Source organism: Mus caroli, chromosome 15, assembly GCF_900094665.2.
Source record: "Mus caroli chromosome 15, CAROLI_EIJ_v1.1, whole genome shotgun sequence".
Lineage (NCBI taxonomy): Eukaryota > Metazoa > Chordata > Mammalia > Rodentia > Muridae > Mus > Mus caroli.
Genome location: NC_034584.1, coordinates 90,972,425 through 90,991,551, shown reverse-complemented (window position 1 = coordinate 90,991,551; position 19,127 = coordinate 90,972,425). Strand labels below are relative to the sequence as shown.

The window sequence follows — 19,127 nt, the reverse complement described above, 5'->3', positions numbered from 1 at the left end:
AGCTAATTCTAAAGCGCTGAGTGTTTGCAGGAAGAGTCAGCATGAATACTGCATGAAGGGCAGAACCAAGCTTGGGAGACTTACTACCCACCAACGCATTTGTTTGATCCAATTTCAAGATGGAAAGACCGTCAGGCCAGACACCCAGACAGATCTCTTAAGCGGCCTGTGCTTAATGAAACAGGGGTCTAATGAGAATCGCGCTGCGTGAGTACTTTCTGGCTTCTGCTAAAACCCTCCACCTCTAGGAGACTCAGTTGCACAAGTCCTTGCTTTGTGCACGTTTTACAGGACATCTGTCAGCTTCTGTCAGTGTGTCCTGACAACTTCCTGTGTCCTCAACAGGCCAGGCCTCTGAAGTGGCAGGAGGAGAATCTGCAGGAGAGAGGGTGGGTTCTGGGGCCTCCTTCCTCAGTATGGGGGATGCCACAGGGAGAAGGCTGCTGCCTGGGGACAGGCGCACAAAGCAGGGCCTAGATGTTTGCCTGAAGTAGAGACAGGCTGTTTCTCATGGGTCAAAGGCAGTGACTGAGAAGAAGCGAGTGTGACAGAGCAGGAAAGGGCTGTATCTTTACAGAATGGATTCTCTTCTCTTACAGCTTTATGTGGGCAGAGAGGGAGAACTGTATGGAGGGGTGTGTCCCACAGTCTTCTGTTGCTGTGCAAATGCCCAAGAGAAACTATCTAAAGGAGAAAATATTTATTTGCACTCACAGTCTCATCACAGCGTAATGGTAGGATAGATCAAGGTTGCTTACCTAATGGTGGCCACGGAGAGGGAAGAGGAGGGTCGGGGTGGGGGTGGGGTAGAGGAAGAGACAGAGAAACAGACAAGAGAGACAAGAGAGGCAAGGCACAAGGTAAGCTATAATCCCAGTGACCTATTCCCTACAGCTCAGCCTTACCTCTTAAGCTTCCAGAACCTGACAAAATACCATCACTAGCCACGGAGCCAGGCCTTCAACACACAAAACTGCGGTAGCAGGGAGAACAGAATGGAGGCTCATGGGTGCGCTGGCAGAGGAGCTCCCTCAAAGACAGAGAAGGGATTCCTGGGGGTGGGGACTGCTGGCCTCCCTGGATGTAGGCTCCCTGTCTCTGCATGGTGAGCCAGAGAGAGGCATTTGCTGACGCTTCTGCATGGGATTCGCCCAACCCTTAGTAGCACAAGCTGGGCGTTGGGGCTGCCTGAGTTCTACTCTTTCCCACAGGCACCTCTTTCCTTCCCTCTGGGCCACTCACGCCCTTGGGTCTTCAAAGACATCATCGATAGGAGGCTTACATCACAGCCAGCTAATTCTACGAACGGAAATGTAATGTTTGCAACAGGAGAGATGCAATGAACGCGCCCCCACCCCCACCCCCATTTTAAAAGTGTTTTACGTCATCTCTCCTATTTCATTTCAGCCATCCGTCATCCAGGGCTCTTGAGAGTGCAAGTTCTTACCTTCTAGCCGAGAATCAAACCCGAGGCTCTGGGTGGAGGCTTTATGCGACCGTCCTGTTCATTCCTCTGAAACATGATACAGTGAAATAGAAGTTGTCTGGGTTTGGCTCTCTGACAGTGATAGACATACACTGTTCAACTGAAAAAATCATACAATTTTCCAACTTTTCCACCACGCAATGCTTTCCAGAGACTAGAAACGTTTCCACCCACGGCTGAGGACGTGAGGTCGCTATGAGACCCGCCCGTGTGTGCAAGCATCCGAAAGGCACCAGCGTTTGGGCCCCTTCCGGTCACTGCTGCTCTCTTCCTCTCTGACACTCATTCTTGCAGGAACAGTTTCTAGACGCTGTTTTCCCTACAGAAGTCTAAGGCTGAGCATTTTGAGTAAAATAATGAATGACACAGCAAAATCTGAGGCTCAGCTCTGAGCGGAAATGGCCACGGTTTTCCATATAACCAATGACCTACTCCAACGCGCCTCACTGCGCTACCATGGCCTTGCTACTGTCTTCTTCCTGTTAAATTACTTCAGCCACTCTTGTAACCATGGCACTGTGCACTAAGGTTTGTTTTTCTTTTAGAAATTCTGCTTTTGCTCTCTACCATCTATAATGACTGACATGAGGAAAAATCCCAAGACCATGGTCCAATTCCTAGTCCTCTTTCCGCTGGCCAATCAGAGCGCTCCTAGCCACCATCACTCCTGACTGGAGCCAGTTTCTGCGCCATATTCCAGACCCGGATATATAGCTTCCTTACTAAAGCACCCTTCCGTTTCCTGACCTGTTCTTTCCTTTAGAGAAGGTTCCACGTCTTCGCTCAGCAAAAGGGAGGAACTACTAAGACACGGTGGTGTTTCTGCGCGGAAATAGGACAGGGCTTTCTCAGCAAGGCTGAGTACCCTGCTAGTTGGAACGAGCTTAAGGACCCTCAAAAAAATGTTAGATGAGGCAGGAGTCAGAGAGGTAGGGCCTGACCCAACTGGTCCCTGCAAAATAGTCCTGGGGTGGTCTAGGCTGAGTGGGCTTCTTGTAACAAGGAAAAGTTAAAGGAGGGATTCGGTGATGGATAGAGTCTGGCAGAGATTCTGATCATGCCCTGGAGTCTGATGTGGGTGGCTCTGTCTCCCCTCCACAAGGTGGCCTTGTGAGGGTCACATCTGCCCTCTTTTTATTTTCTGTAGCTTCAACCTTTTATTGTAATTGAAAGGTTTGGTAGAAGGTTGGATTTCCTAACACTGTAGAGATCTGGGTTTTTATCCGGGGGCCTAAGATAATTCACCCTTAGCCTTTAGCCCAGTGAATCAAAGGAAAATTGAACGCCCTGCGAGTGGACACTTGTCTGAGGCTGGCATCCACACTGCTCAGTTCATTGGTCTGCATCATCATCGTGAAGCTATTAGGTGGCATGAGCCGATCACCGACTGTGTTAGGCACGGTTCATTCACTCTGCACCACTTGATGGCACCTCTGCATATATGCATGTTCCCATGCTCTGAGAGAACAGGTATGTCAAATGTTCACTGCTCTTATGGTTTAAATACACAATGCCCCCACACAAGGCTCATGTGATGGTTTGAATATGCTTGGCCCAGGGAGTACACTATTAGGAGGTGTGGCCTGTCACTGTGGGCGTGGGCTTTAAGACCCTCGTCTTCGCTGCTTGGAAAACAGCTTCTGTTTGCCTTTGGAACAAGATGGAGAACTCTCAGCTCCTCCTGCACCATGCCTGCCTGGAGGCTGCCATGCTCCTGCCTTGATGATAATGGACTGAACCACTGAACCTGTAAGCCAGCCCCAACTTAATGTTGTCCTTATAAGACTTGCTTGGTCTTGGTGTCTGTCCACAGCAGGAAAACCCTAAGACAGCTCATATTTTCAGTTCATATTATCCAATTTTTGGTTCTATTTTGAAGACCATGGAACCTTTAAGACAGTGTCTCTCAACCTCTCCAGATGTTGTGACCCTTTAACACAGTTCTTCATGCTGTGGTGACCCCCAACCATCAAATTATATTCATTGTTACATCATAACTGTAGGTTTGCTACTGTTATAAATCATAATGTATTTTCCTTATCTGATAGGCCGGATATCTGATATGCAATCCCTGTGAAAGCGTTGTTGGACCCCTAAAGGGATGTGAACCACTTTAGGAGATGGGGCCTAGAGGGCAAGAACAGATCCCCAGGACAGGCCATTGAAGGTATACTCACTCACTTCTGGCTGAAGTCTACTTGTTTCTGCTTCCTAGCCTAGCACGACGTGAAGTCTGCTTCACGCTTGAGCTAACCCACCTCTCCTGCCAAGACGGACGGAGGCCTCTCTGAAACTACAATACAAATAAACCCTCGGTTCAAGTTGTTTTTGCTGGGTCTCTGAGAGTCAGAGCCAGGTGTAAAGCAGCGTTATCGTGTGGTCTTAGTTTAAGCAAAATATGTTAGCGGATGCGTTCTCACCGTAAGAGGCTAAACTGAAACTCACATGTTTGCTGGAGACTGGGTCTTCAGCACGATCCTGACTTCTTCTTGTAGGGTGTCCTCTGGGATCTGAGGGCCTCTCATTACCTGAAATATGAAAATGGCACACATTTAATTATTCATTTTCTATCACCCTTAATGAGGGGATTAACTGCAGAATGAAACAAAAGGAAATAGTCCGACCTTCAGGCTGCCAGGAAGTGATAATTAACTAAAACCTCAAGTCCCTTTAAACGGACAAATGAAAGGGCTTTACTGATCATGATCTGCAGGAGTCATCAGGGTCACTAATTGGAGTCGCATAATGGAGCAACAGCCATGAGGCAATAAACACGTGCTAAGGGTACGAGCTCTTAATTATGCACACCTGATGTTTGGTGTGGAGGGGCTATAATGTCGCTCGCACGGTGGACAGAGGGACAGGGTAGGGACGCCGCTTGGCAGGGTGTGGGGGTCAGTTAGATCTCCCGAGGCAGAAGAACTGCAGCGAGGTAGAGCTAACTGGGAGATGTGCTATTCACAGCATCCACGCTAATGGCTTGGATTTCCCTGACTTGGCCTATTAGTCTGACCAAACATTACCATGGCAATGATTCATAGACTCACTGCTGCCGCACCGCATGTAAACACAGCCTTCTAATATAGACCTTCGCTGTTACAATGGTCACAAATAGCTTCGAATTACTACTGCTACACAACCCGGGACCTTATCACAGCTTCTGGCCAAGCAGATGGAGCCCTGTTCCAGGTGTTGCATTAGTACCCGCCTTCCCCAGAGCCCTTAATGAGCACACCCTGGTAGGCGTGCCTCAGATGACAGAGTGGCACCTTCTTCACCCTGTTCTCTCCTAGAATAACACATTTCTTCCCAAAGACCATCAAGTCTTGAAAGTCTTCATACACCGATACAGTGAGACAACATACAAATGTGTGTGTGTGTCTATACTCAAAATATAGCAGATCGAGCCACGATTAATAACTCAAAGAATCGTAGGGATCCAGTCAGTCCAATCTCTGTGCCAAAAGTCCAGAACATTTGCTCAGTACTTTCCTTTTTTTTTTTTTTTAATCTGTTCTTGGTTTGCTTCAGTTCATTTCCTATTTAGACCCTTCACTGAGTATGTCAGACTTTAACTGTGACCTTACTAGGACATACCAGTGAATACAGGGATGGCAGGCCTTCAAAGCCTTGGGTTTTTTGTTTTTTTTTAAATTGTGCTTTCCAAACAAACATTTCCCACTTCTCCATAGCAACCATAGCAACCATCATCTTTGCCGTATATGCAGAAATGGCCAGAGGAAAAGCAAGGGAGCTCTGCGTTATTTTAGGTCGGCAACAGTACGCTGTTATTAACTATTTCTTGAATATCTAATACTCCCAGGCCCGGTATTTCTATATAATTGATAACCTTCCTACCAATCCCCACACAGCATGTGTTATTCTCATTTCACAAACCAAGGCTTGGCTCTTAACGAATTGGCCTGACACCCCACAGTTCATGGCTGTGGAGTTCAGGCAAGATTTCAACACCAATGCTCTTCATCGTGAACCATGGGAAGCTGCCAGGAGTCAATTATTTCTTACCCAAACTGACAATTTTATGGTTCGACCTAATAAATGTAATATGTTGACCTTAAAAGGAAACCGGTTATCCCCTGACATCAGAGTCTTTCTAAGCTTTCAGTGTGTGTGGATTGGAGAACTTTCTCATACAGTGTTGGGGTGGGGGCGGGGTGGAGGCAACGGTCAAAGGCCCTTTTGGATGCATCCTCTCTGGAGACCTCCACACGGAGTCATGCTCATTAGAGCTTTCCAGGCATTGAACTGATTTCAAGTATTCAAAGCTACTGATGCAAAATGTTATTTTGATAGGCCACTGGGCTAGTCGTGTATGAGCAGGTGTGTGGTCAAAGGATGAATTGGAAAGACAGCTTTAACTGCAGGGAAACTACGTGGGAATCAATACTAGGGTACTTTAGAAGGAAGAGACAAATATTTTCTATGAGTTTTCCTTTTGGGAATAATGAGTAATAGACTCAAATTTCCATTCAATCCACAGCTTCCTCTATTGACACAGTCAGGATGGAGGAAGTCATGGGAAGGGGGGTCATGATGGCTGCACTGGATATACAATACCTTCTAAGCTATGGGCTGTTCCATGCATCATGGCTGGGATGTGTGTGTGTGTGTGTGTGTGTGTGTGTGTGTGTTGCTTATCTTTCATCAAATAAGTCACAGAGTCATTCACCAAGAATTAAAGTGAGCTCCGAAGCCCTGGAGGAACCTTTTTCCTGAAAGGAAAGCTGAATCACAAGAGCTCCTCATCAGTGACAGCTGCTCCACACACTGGCACCATCCCCGTGGCCAGCATCAGTTCCTGCATCTACAGCCAGGGCCCAGGCCTAGGTGCCAACCTCAGCCAATCACAGCCCAGCTCCCAGTAGTAATTTTCCTCTACCACCTATACGTATTTCCCTGGAAAAGAATACGCATAAGCTATTGTGCCCTCAAATTAACATAATAAATAAAACATCCTAGACAGCTATATTTAAGAGTCTCCTTATCTGAAACAAAATGGTCAAACAACGTTTAAAGCCAACGTTTACTTAAACACCAAGCAAAGAGGAAAGAGATTCATTGGTGCATCCTACATGTGCTCTCTCCTACCCTCCCTTCTAAGCTTATCTCCCATTTGGAAAGCACTTGACTGACGCGGTGCTAGACTGGGCATGACTCAACTTTGCAAATCAATACTTTTCATAGGATCCGAGCCATGACAAGGTTAATAGCCACTGCACTGTATTACTCCCAAACCAAATAACTGAAGTGAAGGTGTTTTAAATAGAAGACTGCCTGGTGTCCTTTCTAATATAATGATGGGTGTATGAAAGAAAAAAAGGAAAATAAGGACCATGGTTGAAGGAAGAAAGATGGATGGATGATGGATGGAAGAGGATGGATGGATAGATGGAAGGAAGGATGGATGGAAGGATGAATGAATGGGTAGATATATGGAAGGGTAGATGGATGGATATATGGATTGATGGATGGAAGAAAGAAAGGATGGATAGATGGATGGATAGATGGATGGATGGATAGATAGATGGAAGGAAGGATGAATAGATAGATGGATGGATGGATGGATGGATGGATGGATGAATGAGTAGATATATGGGAGGGTAGATGAATGGATGGAAGAAAGGAAGGAAGAAAGGAATGATGAATGGATATATGTATGGAAGAAAGGATGGATAGATGGATGGATGGATGGATGGATGGATGGAAGGATGAATGGATAGACAGATGAAAACAAAGAAAGGATGGCTAGATAGGTGATGGAAGAAAGGAAGAAGGATGGGTGGATGGGTGTGTGGATAGAAGGATGGATAGAAGGAAAGGAAGGAAGGAAGGATGGATAGATGGATGACTCATCTGGTTCCCGACATCCACGGTGACTCATTCTGCAAAGCTGGAATGTTTAGAAAATAAATCTTACTATTGTACCAGAAAAGACAAGGACATAATATGGTAGAGAACAAACCGTGCCAAAACCATCATTTTCTTCTCCTTCTGTGTGAGCTTCCAAGTGTTCGGAATATTTCTCTCGCTTCTAACGATACAGGAAATAGAAATAAAAGGGTACTAATAGTCTGCCAGAAGAAGCAGTTCTTTATCAATGGAAATGTTTCTAAACAGCGCTTTAAGCATTTTAAGATATGTTTATTTATATGTGTGTGCACAAGGGTCTGTGTCACAGCATGCATTACGGAAGTCGGGAAAATCTGCCAGGGTCAGTTTTCTTCTCCCACCTTGTAGATTCAGGGATAGCACTAGAGTTCTCAGGCAAGTGACCTCACCCACTGAGCCATTCTTACCCTTAAAACGGTATGTTTGGAATAGTCCTTCATTTCTATTGATGTTCTCTTCATGAGTCTTTTAAATTGTACGCCCCTCCCCATGTTGCTCTTGGGTGGAATTTGTGCAAATGGACTGATCCCAGTGAATGTAACACCCTGCACATGACCGACCTTCAGGACCACTGTGTTAATATGCTTAAATCTGCACCAATGCTGATGTGCCTGGTGCTGCTGTTTTTTCACTGGAAAGCCTCTATGACTGGCTTAGGATGGATTCTGGCCTGAGGCGCTCCAGTAGCCAGAAGGCAGGTAACGCTGGCTCAAACGGGCCTTTCCAATGGCTGACAATGGCTTCCTTAATCAACACTTTGTGCATGAGGTTGAGCCAATGCCAGGTTTTCCATTTCCCTCCCTCCCTCCCTCTCTCCTTCCCTCCCTCCCTCCTTTTTGTCCAAGGAAAAACCAATAATGATTTCCTGTCTCCCTGATGCACCTTAAGCAGGTTCTAATAGGACTCAATGTTCAAGGGCAGATGACAGTCCAGAAAGTGTGGCAAAGGTGACAGGCATGTTCCTGAACATCAGGCTCAGAGGTGCACACAAGCAGTCAGATTACACTGTACGGATGGCAGGCATCCACCTCGTAGCTGTCATATTAAGGTGCAAAGTCCATGACAGACACTGGTCCTCATTGGTGTTTCCATGGCATTCCCAGAGGAGTCTGTATGGCATGCAGTGTGGAGAGTGGAGAACGGGTGGGTTCAAGCGGGATGGGAAGCAGCCTTTTCTGGCAGGATATGGGGCTGGCTGCTCAAACAGTAAACAAGAACACGTGGCTGTCAGTGTTGTGTGTGGCCTTCCCACACTCTGCTCCTGTGGAAGGCTCCTGGGAGGCCAGAGAACAGCCTGTAAGAGCAGTTCTCTTTCCTGTCAGGAGACAGTGCTGGGCCAACAGCCCTGGGTGGCCAGGAGAAGGGACTGTCCCTTAACCAGAGGCTGCTGGTTGCTAGGAATCAAATCTAGTTCTAAGTAACTGAAGTTGAAGCAATGAATTTACTGTGATGATAAAGCCAATGAGTTCGCAGAGTCCCACAGAGAAGAAGCAAAGTCCAGCCCAGCTCTGTGGCCACCTGAGATGGGAGACAAAGGTCCCTCACACTCAAACTGCATTCTGATTCAGTTACTGTCTTTGGTTCTTGACCAGACAGTTTTGTTCTTTAAAAACATGCCAGATTTCTTCTCTCCATAAACTTTGACTTCCTCTAGTTATAAGGGAGAAATGCTACGACTCTGGCTTGCTCGGATGCTAACCTTAGCAACTCCCTAAGCACGGGGCCATCGAGGCATTCACAGCCTGGCCTTGCCTTTATATCCTGCCTCAAAATCCTGAGAGACTCTGAGGGTGAATGTCCACAGGTCTAACCCCAGTGTGAAAAGGTGGGTCAGGACTGCTGAGTCTGTACTTTCTGAGACTATGAAAGGCAGGAATTCTCAAAGAAGGAAGCAGAGAAGGTCACACAGATGTGCCAGTACACATGAACTACTATCCCAGACCACGTACCCCCTTTCCTCACCATGTGGCATGGGACTGGGTCAGGAGAGAGCTACACTATGTTTTCCATGGTACATAATGTAGAATGATATTTTGGAATATGCATGGATATTTGTATTTGGTGTCTGTTTCTCCACCCTTCTTCTACTATAAATGTCACACATGCACACACACACACACACACACACACACACACACACACACACACACAGAGCTGCTGCTGCTGCTGTCACAGGGACAGCAGCCACCTCTACAGATGTGGCTAAGAGCAGCTAATGGGCATAAGGAGGAGGCAGAGACCTGGACTCAGACTGTCTGCATCCACTCGTGAACTAATCCACTGAGAGTCCTTTGTCACCACCTACATCACAACCTGGGCAAGCCCAGCCCTGTGCCCACTCCCCAAAGCCTTCTCTACCAATCACTGTCTGGTGTGCAGTTCTTGAGCTGTCCACAGAACCGCATTTTAAATACTTAGAACCTGCCCAAATATTCCTGAAATCTAGCCTTCCTAAAAATGTCTACAAGCAGAGCCTTAATACATTTAAATAAACAATGATAACTCCTGGCTCTGGATACGGAGTTCAGTTCAGCACCTAGAAACAGAAACCAAGCAGGAGGGCTAAAATCAACACCATAATCCAAGCCTCGCCTTCTCTTCTCCATCCTGGGTGGCTTTCGGGCCAGCTTGCAGAAATGCTCCTCGCTGTTTGCCTACGGCAGATGTTTATCCGCTTGGTTGTTTAAAATCTAGTGATTTAAAATCGGACAGGAAAGAAAAGAAATCAGCTATGCAGGAGATTGTAATTAGGCTGTGTGCTTGGACGGATGTCTTTTCCATACATTTATTCATCTCGAGAGACGTGCAAGTTCTGTGAGGCGGTTTTAGTGGACACAGGTAGGCCACTGAACCAGGCAGCACAGGACACTTGAGTTCAAGGTTTGACTCTGACCATCAAGGGTGTGCAAAGGTGAGTCAGCTCCTCGATCCCATGATCCTCCAGTGCTCTGTGTTCTTTCCCCATCTATCAAGTTATGGGAGCTAATCAAGGGAATGAATACAAACATTCTTCGGAAACTGTAAAATACCACTCTCCTGGTTGGATTTTTTTCCCCCCTCTGTGTCCACTTGATACTAACTAGGGAAATTCAACTGAGAAAATACCATCAGAATGCCCTGTGGGCAAGCCTGTGAACCATTTTCTTGATTCTTGAATGATAATTGATATAGGAAGGCCCAGCTTACTATGGGCAGCAGCACCCTGGGACAGACGGTCTTTGGAGGCATAAGACACCAGGTTGAGCAAGCTGTGGGGAGCAATCCAGGAAGCAGCCCCTGTCCCTGGCCTCGACTTCAGCTCCTGTCTCCAGATGCCTGCCCTGTTTATACTCCTGGTTTGGCTTCCCTCCATGATGGCCTGTGATGGGGAAGTGTAAGTCAAATAAGCCCTTTCCTCGCCATGTCAAGGTGCCTTTGTCATAGCGACAGGAAGGTAAGTAACTAAGGCAAGAACCTAGCAAGTCTTGTGTTTGAGCGGGTAGTTTCAGTACTTTACAAAGCAACAGATACGGTTGCCTGTCCTTACTGCGAAAACTATTTTGCACAAATGTACACGTTTATTTTTTTTAGTAGTATTTAACTAAATTTCATCTCAAATAAACTTTGTAAGTTCTGGGTATGTGGGAGTGCATCCGAGCTCAGGTGGCCTTGGAGGCCAGAGGGAACCCCCTGGGGCTGGAGTTCCAGGTAGTTGTGGGTGGTAACAGAGTTTGGGTCTGGCACAAGTGCAGTCTGTGCTTTTAAGAGATGAGCCTTCTCTCCTTCACAGCTCCATTACACAATAGGTAGATTTCAAGTTTATTTTCTAAAATATGCAGTAGGATGAACAAAAATAGTCATTAAGAAGCAGAGATCATCCCAAACAGACGACTAATCAGTAAAACTAGAAATGGTTACAATACCCATTGGAAAAAAGTCTGCTTTTTTTTTTCTTTTTTAATTTTGGGGATTAAATCTAGGGCCTCATGCACGCTAGGCAAGTGGTTTAGTCCTGGATTATAACAACAGCCCCCAAAGTCTGATTTAAAATACTCATTCTTAAAGCAAGAACAGATTTCTCAATTCAGCCTGACCCACAGACTAAGCCCACAGTGTGTCAGGGCAAAGAGCTTCAGAGATTGACAAGACACACAAGACTGGCTCTCTGTCCAATGATTGAAGAGAGAGCAAGACAGAGGGTAAGCCAAGTAAATACAGGTGAATTAAGTTCTCTGAATATATATATTAATATAGATATAGACTAATTAATATAGATAAAATTCTTTAGTTATAAAGATAAAACATAACAGCTTTAAAGATAAGTCGATTGTTGAAACGAATTAGCCCAATTAACTTAATAAGGTCTGTCTATATTTCCACGTCATGTTTAACCAGTGCACAATACAGGATACAGTCTCTCATCAATAGTGAGGCAGTCCTAGGACCCTACTAATACTGAGCTATGAAGCCACACAGAAATGGGTTTTCAGGGGGCTGGAGTGAGAACACAGGTCATGTGCTGAGACCTCAGGGACGCCGCTACACTGACCCTCTCGGCTTCTGTTGCCCAGCATGAGATACGGTCTTGCTAAAATAACAGCCCGTACCAAAGGAGACCTGCTTCTGTGAGCATCCTCTCTCAGTGAGGTTAAACACAGGCAGCACACACTCAACCCTGACCAGGGATGTGATGGTCAAGCGTAAGGCTGTGGGACACACACAACAGGAAACTAAGCTCTAAGGAGCTGGAGAGTTGGCTCAGCAGATAAGAGCACTGGTGGCTCCTACAGAGACCATGGGTTCAATTCCAGCACCCACATCAGCTGCTTCATAGCCACCTCTACTTCCAGGAGATCCGACTCCTTCTGGCCTCCTCAAGCACATGCACACAGGTGCACATACACACAAGGTGCACATACACACAGGTGCACATACACACAGGTGCACATGCACACAGGTGCACATACACACAAGGTGCACATACACACAGGTGCACATACACACAGGTGCACATACACACAAGGTGCACATACACACAAGGTGCACATACACACAAGGTGCACATACACACAAGGTGCACATACACACAGGTGCACATACACACAGGTGCACATACACACGAGGTGTACATGCACACAGGTGCACATACACACAGGTGCACATACACACGAGGTGTACATACACATGAGGTGTACATACACACAGGTGCACATACACACAGGTGCACATACACACGAGGTGTACATACACACGAGGTGCACATGCACACAGGTGCACATACACACAGGTGCACATACACACGAGGTGTACATACACACGAGGTGTACATACACACAGGTGCACATACACACAGGTGCACATACACACGAGGTGTACATACACACGAGGTGCACATACACACAGGTGCACATACACACGAGGTGTACATACACACGAGGTGCACATACACACAAGGTGCACATACACACAGGTGCACATACACACAGGTGCACATACACACAAGGTGTACATACACACGAGGTGTACATACACACGAGGTGCACATACACACAGGTGCACATACACACAGGTGCACATACACACAGGTGCACATACACACAGGTGCACATACACACAGGTGCACATACACACAAGGTGCACATACACACAGGTGCACATACACACGAGGTGCACATACACACAAGCAAGCAAAGCCAGATTCACATAAAGAAGAGAAACTTAGAAAATTTAAAAATGGCCTCTCTTCAAGGAAAGAAGGAGGGAGGGAGGTAGGGAGGGAGGGAGGAAAGCAGGGAAGGTGAAAACTATTGTGGGGCGATGGAGATGGTTTATCAGGTAAAGCACTTCAGTCTGATCTCTGGATCTCACAGAAAGATGAAGGATGACTCCACACACGCTCCTCTGGCTTCCATGTGACTGCCAAGGTACACGCATGGCTACACAGACACACACACACACACACATACCACATACCACACACACACACACATCACATACACACACACACATCACACCACACACATACACCACACACACACACACCATACACCACACACAACACATACACCACACATACACACACACAATACATACACCACACATACACCACACACACACCATACACACACACACACACACACCACACATACACACACACCATACACCACACACACACAAACATACCAGACACACATACACACACACACACCATATACACCACACACACACAAACATACCAGACACACATACACACACACACACCATATACACCACACACACACCACACATAACACACACATACCACAACACCACACACCACACATACACCACACACACACACAACATACAACACACACAACACATACACCACACACACACCACACACACATACACACCACACATACACACACACCATACACCACACACACACAAACATACCAGACACACATACACACACACACACCATATACACCACACACACACCACACATAACACACACATACCACAACACCACACACCACACATACCACACACACACACACAACATACAACACACACAACACATACACACACACACAACACCACACCATACACACCAGACACATACCACACACCCACCCCCCTCACAAAATAAGTTAAATTAAAAAAAAAAGAAAAAAGAAAACCAAACAACCCAAGTTTCTTAGCTATCTAGCTCACATGAGCTAAAACTTCGTTTCCAGAAGAGGAAGGTAAAATACTTGTGATAAGTATGATAAAGAATATAAACAATTAACAAAGGGGGGCTTTCTCTAGAGATATTGATTTGAAAAAATTAAATGGTCATCCAAGGGCTCTAAGCATCTCGAAAATTATCTGAAATGAAGACACGAATCAGTTATTCAGCAGGCTGGACACAAGCTGTGTGCGTCTGAGGGCTGGGATTCCATCAGCAGAAAGCACGTGGAAGCAAAAGACACGAAAGAATAGAGACAGCAGCCAGAGACAAGCCACGTGGGACATTTCACATTCACGTGTGACTGGAGTTCCAAACACCAGAGATAATAAACAAGGCAAGGGCATCGCCATGTAGATTCCAAAAATAAGATAAACACTTGGAAAAATGCAAGCAACTACATCATAGTCAAAACAATGCAAACCAGAAAATTCGCAAAAGTCCTGAAGTTAGCCAAAAGAACAAAAAAAGAGACATCAATCTTCAAAGAAGCAACACTAAGATTTACAGTTATGAACAGACATAATGGATTCCAGAAGACAACACTGTCAACTTTAATGTCTCAAAGAAAGTAGATGCTAGCTAGACCGTATCTCAAGAAGCCATCTTTCATAAACGAATGGGGAGTAAGAATTTTTTTGGAGAATCTAAAAGATGTTCTTCAAAGCAGAAGAAAAATAAATAATCTCGGGGTGGGGGGGGACTTGCAAGAAGGACTAGAAAAGCACTGGAAAAAACACAGATAAATAGATATTTATACCTGTTGTCCAAACAAAATGGTAATTGCAACGCGCTTGGAAGTATAGAATATTGTAGAAGCAAGGGGCACTCCGAGAACCCAGTCCTCACAGGGATAAATGGCTTGAAAGATCTTGCATTAGATCAGGAGTACAAATGAATTGTATAAGTCTGTGTAATGGTCTGAATGTTTGTGCTTTCCCCAAATCCATCTGCAGGAACCCTGACCCCTGGGGTGACCGTCAAAAGGGCTGGGATCCTTGATAGGTGGTGGAGTGACAGTATTAACTGTCACGTGAGAAAACCTAGACTCCTCTGGAAAGAGAGGCTCAAGGAGGAAGTGGCCCGTGGGCATGCCTGTGAGAATTTTCTTAGTTGGTTAATTGAGGTGAAAGATCACTCAAATGCAGGTGTAGCATTTCGTGGGCTGGGCCTTGGGTTGAAGAGCAGTGAGTGGGCTGAGCGCAGGCAAGCATGCATGCATCCTTTCCCTGTGCAACTGCAGATGGGAAGAGCTGCTTCCAGTCCCTGCCACCCGTGACTTCCCCGCTAGAGACGATGACCTGGAGCTCTGCGCTAAAATAAACTCTTTCTACATGAAGTTGATTTCATCAGAGCCAAGAAACAAAACTAGGACATTAGATTATAAGGCTAGACAGTCTCAACCGGCCAAATCCTGTTCCCCCACTCCCGGAGCTCCCAGGGACTAGACCACCAACCTAAGAGGACACATGGAGGGACCCATGATTCTGGCCAGGTATGTTAGCCTTGTTGGACATCAGTGGGAGGAGCGGCCCTTGGTCCTGTCCAGGTTCGATGCCCGGTGTAGGGGAATGCCAGGGCTGGAAGATGGGTGTGTATGTGTGTGGGGGGGTGAGTAGGGGGGCTGTGAGGGGCTGTGGGGGGTGTGGGGGGCTGTGGGTGTGGGTAGGTGGGGGTGGGGGGTGGGAGCACCCTCACAGAGGCAGGGGGAGGAGGGATGGGACAGGGGGTTTCTAGAGGGGAGATCTGGAAAGGGGATAACATTTGAAATGTAAATAAAAAGAATCCAATGAAACAAACAAACAAACAAAACAGAGAGGTATCTTTGGCTGAATAAGGAAACAGCCAGCAGGTACCACAGTGAGGACAGGGCTGTGACCAGGGTCTCTCCAGCCTCCTAACTGTGAGAAACAATTCTGTGTAAAGCTATGCAGTGTAGGGTATGTTGTTATAGCATCCTGAACAGGCTTAGACATTCTGTGACAAGTCAAGACTGTCCTCTACAGTTTCTAGAATAATTACTTCAGAACAATAAAGTCATATATGACCCGCAAGTCACTAGACTGCAAACAGTAAATAATATTTTTAGTATTCCAAAAGAGGCATGAGAGATGACAAAAGAAACTGAAAGTGATAACAGAAAAGCTAATGAAAAGAGGATGGCTACAGACCCAAAACATCAGCTCTTGTGCCGAACATAATAGAACCAATTTGAAATAAAAGGCGAAGACTGTCACTCGGTTTTTAAAAATCCCAATTATATGCAATAAATATAATCAATGTTTGTTGTAAAAGGAAAGAGAAACATGCTCTCCCAAAGCTAATCAAAAGGGAAATAAGAAAGAGGGACCTACAATGTTAGCAGAGTGAAGCATAAGCAGGATGTTGCACACCTCAGCATCTACACAACTCGTAGCCTAGAGGAGAGAATCTTTAAAATGTCTAAACCAGCAGCCCCTTTGAGAAGAATAAACACATCTTCAGTAACTGGCAGACAAAGGCGAAAGGGAAAACCCAGCAAGGACACAGAAGACAGGAACGGCTCAATGAACACCTGATGTCAGTCCCATAGACGTAAAACTGTGGCTTCCAGTATCCAGTTCACATTCGCTTCATGCACATATCAACATATTAAAGGGCATATCTTATAACAAAGTCTCCACAATTTCAAAGTATTAACATAAATCTGAGAGCATCTTTCCCACGGAGACTAGAGGGGCCTCACTCCTCCACCCAGCTGTATGACATAAACCCCGCCCCCTGGTCAGCTGTGTGCGACAACCCTGGCTCCCTGCCACACCGTACGTAAGAAGCGCATGCGTTTCCAGGGTGCCGAGGGTTCTACACCACAGAGACCACCCTACCTGACCCCCAGATTTTTTTTCTGTGTCCATCTGTTGGTCTCTTCTTCATTTCCTCTCACAGCCCCTAGTGAGGCCAAGTACATAGAAGCCCTGTGAAGGGCGGGCTCAGCAGCCCCTATTTTAACATGTAGAAAGTGTTTGCATTTGTCTGTGGGGTAGCTATGTTAGGCAGAATTATTATTGCTTTCATTTGGAAATTAAACATATTACTAAGAAGATGGTGGACTTGGGATGTCTAACCTTCGCTGTCTTTTTTTTTAAGATTTATTTATTTATTATATATAAGTAAACTGTTAGCTGTCTTCAGACACACCAAAAGAGGGCATCGGATCCCAATACAGATGGTTGTGAGCCACCATGTGGTTGGTGGGATTTGAACTCAGGACCTCTGCAAGAGCAGTCAGTGCTCTTAACTGCTGAGCCGTCTCTCCAGCCCCAACCTTTGCTGTCAATTTGACTACATCTAGAATGGACTAGCTATGAGGGATTTTCTTGATTGGATCATTTGAAGTGGGAGAACGCACCCTAACTCTGGGTCCCACATGTTCTAGTAACAGCTTACATACAGGACATGGAAGAAGGGAGCCTTTGCCTTCTGCCCGCTTGACCCCACTCACGCTGGGGAACTCGTGTTTCCTGCTGCTGCACAGCCTTTGCTGGCACGAAAAGAACACTGAAGACCGGCAGCCCTCTCGGAATCCCTGGGACTCCCACACCAGACTGGACTGCTCAGACACCTACACAGAACAATTACTAGAGCCTTGGCAGCTTTGTCGGTAGACATCCATTGTGGGACGAGGCCAGGCCACAGCATGTAAGCTGCTGCAATAGGGTCCTCTCTACAGAAGCTCATAGAGACCGAAGTGACAACCAGAGAGTATGCACTGGATGGGCCTAGGCCCTCTGCATGTATGCAACAGTTCTGCATCTTGGTCTTCATGTGGGACCATGAAATTGGGAGCAGCGACTATGGCTGGCTGCACTGCCTGCCTCTGGATCCCTTTCCCCTAACTGGGCTGCCTTGTCTGTCACCAATAGAAGATATATACATATATACACACACAGACACACACACACACACACACACATCTCCATCCCTGACTAATGCAGGTAAAGAGCAATGAAAGAGAGAGTCTCACTGTGGGTCATACAAATACAAATACAAATACAAATACAAATACAAATACAAATACAAATACAAATACAAATACAAAAAGGACAATGAGAGGAAAAAAATAACTTTATGCAGAGGAATTTGATAATGTGGATAAAATGGCCAATCCAAAACTAAAGCTTTACCAAAGCTGACAGAGTACACAGAAAACATGACTATCTCAGTAATGTATTATAAATGAGTCCTAGGGTCAGTGAGAAGGCTCCGTGGGTGAAGGCTCCTGCCACCAAACAACCAAACCAAACCATTCGCTGGGACTCCCACGCTGGAAGGAGAGAGCTGACTCTTCCAGGTTGTCCATAGACTCTACCTATGTGCTGTGCACACACACACACATGCACTATTAATAATGATAATAATAACAGATGTAAAAAATTAAATGTAGCCTATCATTGAAGAAATTTTCTCCCTAAAGAAAATCCAGACCAAGAGAGCTTCCCAGTGAGTTCTTCCAAACATTCTGAAAAGAACCAATACCTGACTTCTAGAGTCCTTCAAGAAAATTAAAGCCTCTTAGACATTTTCAAAGTATTAAAATCATACAATATGATTTAAAAACTGGGATAAGCATTATGAGAAAAAATATGTCACTTGTCTCCACTTTCAGGAACATTTTTAAAATGTGTCAGCAAAGTATTAGGAAACCAATGTGAGTTTAGTTTAGCCAACGCATGTAAGGAGGTCTACCATTCAAAACCAGTTCACCCAAGAACACACAGGAGGAAAGCCTTGCAGACATCTCAAAGCTGAGTAGCACATGAGAAACTTAGGCTCCTAGTTTATTAGAAACTAGAAAAGTATATGATATTGCTGAGAAAATATTCTTGAGTCAAATAGATAGACACACTCACATTGCTGTGTGAGAAGTGTATTGTTACAGTTCCAAATGAACACACACAGCGCCCTGGTCAGATGCCTGCTGGCTTATTTGTTCTCAGAAATGGATAAAACTTTCTACAATGAACATGTAACTATGAAGGGCTAGAAGAAGCAAGGCGT

General features: G+C 45.7%; 1 protein-coding gene across 3 annotated transcripts in view; it reads right to left on the bottom strand.

Moving 5' to 3' along the window:
- Window positions 1-19,127, bottom strand: part of Pced1b (PC-esterase domain containing 1B) — a 137,756-nt gene that overhangs the window by 103,014 nt on the left and 15,615 nt on the right. For all 3 annotated transcript variants that reach the window (XM_021183720.2, XM_021183719.2, XM_029469637.1), the window contains exons 2-3: window positions 3,932-4,014; window positions 1,448-1,513 (exon numbers count right to left, since the gene is read on the bottom strand). The gene's annotated coding sequence lies outside the window, so the exon portion shown is untranslated. The remainder of the gene's footprint in view (window positions 1-1,447; window positions 1,514-3,931; window positions 4,015-19,127) is intronic.